The following is a 5,095-nucleotide window of genomic DNA, read 5'->3' on the forward strand; positions in this document are numbered from 1 at the left end:
TTTTTTAACATGGAGTCTTGCCCTGTTACCCAGGCTGGAATGCAGTGGTGTGATCTCGACTCACTGCAACCTCTGCCTCCTGGGTTCAAGTGATTCTTCTGCCTCAGCCTCCCGAGAAGCTGGGACTACAGGTGCCCACCACCACGTCTGGCTAATTTTTGTATTTTAATAGAGATGGGGTTTTACCATTTTGGCCAAGCTGGTCTCGAACTCTTAACCTCGTGATCCACCCGCCTTGGCCTTCCAAAGTGCTGGGATTACTGGTGTGAGCCACCACACCAGGCCACAATCAGGATTTGAAGAGCAATCCAAGCTTACTGCCTGTGAGTTGGCACTGCTCCACTGCTGCCTGGAGTCTGTCTCTGCTCTCTGCCTCCTGCTGAGATGAGCTACTCCTGGCCAACACCAGGTCTTGCCCCTACCTTGGACCTCCCAGACTTCTCTATGGTACTGGAACCAAGAGGCCCTTCTGTCTTCGGGGTTCCTTCCCATGACAATGAACCACGAGTTTCAGTCTCACCCTCCTCCCCCTCTCCCACCACTTCCACTCAACCTTTAGGTTTCTCCTAGGCTAATGCATCTCAGAAAGCTCACTTTTCTTTTTTTCCTGCACTTTTGCCTACTTAGCCATTTTACTGTGATTTCAGATTCAACACGTTCAAGAGTACCACCTCCACACAAGCCCAGTCCTCTGCTCAGCAGCCACGGCAGTGTAATAGAAGGAGCCAGGAAGTTGAGATTGCAGGACTTGAACTTGAGTCCCACATTTGCTATTCTCTAACCCTTCAACCTTGGGCAAGTCACTAAAACTCCTTGAGCCTCCATTTCCTCATCTGTAAAATGCAATTGGTAATTATACCAAACTCATGATGCATGCACACACTCCTTGAACATTGCACCACATACCACTGAGTAACGCAGTATAGCACAAGAATGAAGAAAACCAGCCTGGAGTCAAAGGGCTGGATGTAACTCCGGGCCGTGCTTTTTCCTAGCTGTACCATCTTGACCAATGAATTAGCATTTCTGTGCCTTAACTTCCTCATCTGCAAAATGGAAATATTACCATGCCCCCCAGGCTTGTTGTGAGGGAGGAAGGTAGTAGCTACATACCCAGTGCTTAGAGCAGTGCCTAGTGGGCTCTAAGCATTTTCTAAATACTTGCTGTTACTTCATTCTTGTGTGTTGCACCAGCTTTTTCCTAGTAAACAGGATTTGTAACCTGAGAACCACCCATACATACCTCCTTCCTCTCCTTCAGGTTCATATTTGTCTTTTTTTTTTTTTTTTTGGAGGGGGGATGGAGTTTCACTCTTGTTGCTCAGGCTGGAGTGCAGTGGCGTGATCTCAGCTCACTGCAACCTCCATCTCCCAGGTTCAAGCAGTTCTCCTGCCTCAGCCTCCCAACTAGCTGGGATTACAGGCGTCCACCTCCACACCCAGCTAATTTTTTGTATTTTTAGTAGAGATGGGGCTTCACCATGTTGGCCAGGCTGGTCTCTCAGGTGATCCACCCACCTCAGCCTCCTAAAGTGCTGAGATTACAGATGTGAGCTACCACACCCGGCCTAGTGCCCATATTTTTCATCTGGGTTGTTGATGCTTATGTAATCCCAGGTGGCCAAAGTGCCTCTGCCCTCATGGGAATCTTCAAAGTGGCCCTGGGGACTGTGCCCTGGGAAGAAGCCAAGGGTTTCCCTCTGCTCTTCCTCCACCAAGCTGTGGGGTCTGCCCTAGACCTGAGGACCCAGAACTTTTTTTTTTTTTTTAGAGACAAGGCCTCGCTCTGTCACCCAAGCTAGAGTGCAGTTGTGATCAGAGCTCATTGCAGCCTCGAGGGATCTCTCGCCTCGACATCCCAAAACATCCCAAAATGCTGGGATTACAGACATGCGCCACCACCCCAGGTCTGTCTGAACTTTAGGATACTTAATGTGTAGCAATCTTCTTGTTTCTCCCTGAAACCCTCTTTCCCCCTCTGAAACAAACCCCAGTATTTCTAGACTGACTGCCTAGTCTCCCGTCCATGTGCCAGCATCAAGCACCCATCGGGAGCCACACCAGAGTTTAAAACACTGCACCAGTCTGCTGTCGGCCCAAGGGCTGCCTCCCAGGTTGGGCAGGAGTATCTCCAGGGCCCCACTCCCATCCCATTGGTCAGTGCCCAGCCTTTGCAGATGATCACTCTGCCACCCTCCCCTAAAAACCTACTGTCACCATCATTGCATTCAATTCAAAAGCCTGCTGTATTTTTTTTTTAAGATTCTACCTTGTTCTAGAAACTTGAAGACAGTCTCATTATTATGTTTTTTATGATTCACAATGATCTCACTCCAAAACTAATCATCAAAATAAACCGAGAACCCAGACCAAATTATGAACTCAATGTGTTCAGGTTCATTTGATTGCCATCTCTCTAGGGATACAAAAGTCAAGGTCTTGTGGGCTCTGGGTTCATCTGGGTCGCAGCCCAGGAAGTCATTGTATTAGATCCCATGGCTGCCATAAAAAGGACCACCAATTGGATGGTTTTGGGGAAAAAAATTATTCTTTAACAGTTCTGGAGGGAGGGAGTCTGAAATCAAGGTGTCAGTCGGGCCATGCTCCCTCCGGAGGTTGCAGGACAGAATGCTTCCTTGCCTCTTGCAGCTTCTGGTGGCCCTAGGTGTTCCTTAGCTGGCATCAGCATAACCTCAATTTGCCTCCGTTTTCACATGGCGGTCCTACTCCTATGTGACTGTGTCTCCAATTCTCCCTCTCCTTAGAAGGACACCAATCACTGGATTTAAGGTCCACCCTAATCCTGTATGACCTCATCTTCTCCTGATTACATCTGCAAGTGTGCATATTTGCAAATAAAGTCACATGCACAGCGATGGGCTTTAGGACCTCAATGTATCTTTTTGGGGAGCAGGGCAGAGGGAGGAATAATTCAACCCATAATAGTCAGAAACCAAAACAGCAAAGACAAGCAAATGAGGATAAAATTGTAATGAAAATATTTCTATTTCAAAACTCTGAATTTGATCCTAATGTGATGACAACACTTGTAGTCCCTGCTACTCAGGAGTCTGAGTCCAGCCTGGCAACAGAGCAAGGCCCCATCTCTTAAAAAAAAAAAAGAAAAAAAAAACAAAACTGTTAGGGATTTGTTTTAAAAGCATAGGATGGGTTGGGCGCAGTTGCTTTCGCCTGTAATCCTAGCACTTGGGGAGGCCGAGAGGGGTGGATTGCTTGAGCCCAGGAGTTTGAGACCAACCTGGGTAACATGGCAAAACCCTGTCTCTACAGAAAAGTACAAAAATTAGCCGGGTGTGATGGCATGCACTTGTAGTCCCAGCTACTTGCGGGGCTGAGGCAGGAGGATCGCTTGAACTTGGGAGGCCAAGGAGGCTTCAGTGAGCCGAGATCTCCAGCCTGGGTGACAAAGTGAGACACGGTCTTAAACAAAAGCATAGGATAGTGGTTAAGAGCTTGGGCTATTGACTCATACTGTCTGAGTTTAAATCCTGCAAATATCAATTTCTTCACTTCCATAAAAAATTGAATAATAATAATGCCTACATCTTTGGAGTATTGGGAAGTGGTGGTGAATTCACTGAAACATACCAATCACCATGTATAACACCTGCAAAGAGTTATTACCTACTCAATAGCACTTAGCCATTATTAATCCATGGGAGTATCGGATAATTTCATCTGGTTTACTGTTTTTATTTTTTATTATTATTATTATTTTTGAGACCGAGTTTTGCTCTTGTTGCCCAGGCTGGAATGTTTTAAAATCTCGGCTCACTGCAACCTCTGCCTCCTGGATTCAAGCAATTCTCCTGCCTTAGCCTCACGGTAGCTGGGACTACAGGCATGCACCACCATGCACAGCCAGTCTTGAATTTTTAGTAGAGACAGGGTTTCTCCATCTAGGTCAGGCTGGTCTTGAACTCCTGACCTCAGGTGATCTGCCTGCCTTGGTCTCCCAAAGTGCTGGGTTTACAGGCATGAGCCACTGTGCCTGCTCTGTTTTTTTAATTTACTATTTAGAATCTTAAGTTTTCAAAAAGCTGGAATAATTTACATTAATTCATTGTTATCAAGCCTTTAACTATGCATGATAATGAGCTACTTTGTGCCACACAGCAATTTTTTGTATAAGGTAACATGAATTATTAATATCAAGTTATTATGACATATAGCTATTGCAATGAACTGGAAAAAAGTGACCACTTGATTTTATTTAAACTGAAGTTTACCGTAATGACAACAGCATAGGACAACACATCCAACCAGCAGCCAAGTTTGAGAACTTTTTATTTATACAGTATACAGTTAAAATGAGTTTCATTGCCATGGAATTTTACCTGTACTCAGTTTTCATTAATTGAGTAAAATCCATGGCGGTAAATTGATTAGACTACTAATCTCCAATAAACAGAAGACTTCAGTGATAGAATGTTGTGCTGATAACAAATTGGACCCATTTTCCTAGTACTCTAGATGGGGTTCACCATGTTGGTCAGGTTGGTCTCAAACTCCTGACCTCATGATCCGCCTGCCGCGGCCTCCCAAAGTGCTGGGATTATAGATGTAAGTCACCATGACTGGCCCATTTTCATAGTACTCTTGAGAAAGAATACAATTAGGGAAAAGAGACAGAAAATTGAGGAAATTTCTGTGAATTTATTATTCATGTTCCCCTATTAGTTTTTTAAGAGTTCTTGATTCTTATCAAGGTTACTACAAGATGTTTTAAATTAATCTTATCTTCAATGTTATAATATAGGTAGTATTAAAAGTGTGCTATAATCTCACTTTAAAGAAATTGAAGGCTAGGCACAGTGGCTCACGCCTGTAATCCCAACACTTTGGGAGGCCAAGGTGGGTGGATCACCTGAGGTCAGGAATTCGAGACCAGCCTGGCCAACATGGTAAAACCCCATCTCTACTAAAAATACAAAAAATAGCTGGGCATGGTGGCACACCCCTATAATCCCAGCTACTCTGGATGCTGAAATGGGAGAATTGCTTGAACCCGGGAGGTGGAGAATGCAGTGAGCTGAGATCATGCCCTTGCACTCCAGCCTGGGTAACAGAGCAA

This window comes from Cebus imitator, unplaced genomic scaffold, assembly GCF_001604975.1.
Source record: "Cebus imitator isolate Cc_AM_T3 unplaced genomic scaffold, Cebus_imitator-1.0 Scaffold191, whole genome shotgun sequence".
NCBI classification, from domain to species: Eukaryota; Metazoa; Chordata; class Mammalia; order Primates; family Cebidae; genus Cebus; species Cebus imitator.